This window comes from Penaeus monodon, chromosome 23, assembly GCF_015228065.2.
Source record: "Penaeus monodon isolate SGIC_2016 chromosome 23, NSTDA_Pmon_1, whole genome shotgun sequence".
Taxonomy (NCBI): domain Eukaryota; kingdom Metazoa; phylum Arthropoda; class Malacostraca; order Decapoda; family Penaeidae; genus Penaeus; species Penaeus monodon.
In genome coordinates, this window is record NC_051408.1 from 25,383,350 (window position 1) to 25,383,890 (window position 541).

Sequence of the window (541 nt, forward strand, 5' to 3'; positions counted from 1 at the left end):
ATCACCAGTTATGCGACCCTGTGGCCAAGTTAAATGATAAAAACCCTCTTGCAGTTCGAATTCTCGAAAGGCTGGTAGCCTCTCTCTGGGATGCGCTCTCCCTCAGGTATGCTATCACCTACTCCATAAAGGGTCTTTTTCCTGAAATTCTCTGAAAACAGCAGGTCGATAGTAGATAAATCTACTGCAGCAACAGCTCTACTCAGCAAGCCGGGTACATGGTGTATGGCGCCTTGCCGATATTGAATTACATATCATAGAATGATAGCTCATGGGACAGCGTGACATGCGAGGCGTCTTCGTCTTACGGCGGAAAACAAAAGTGAGGGGCTTGTGATCTGTGAAGTTTTTAAATGGTTGGCCATATACATACGCATCAAATGCCCTTACGCCCTCAACTACTGCAAGCGCCTCGGTGTCCGTAGCAGAATATCTCAGTTCTGGTCCCCTTAACTTTCGTGAATAATAGGCTACTGGATGAAGTTTTCCGCGCTCGTCTTGCTGCATTAAACAAGCACCTACAGCGACCTTAGATGCGTCG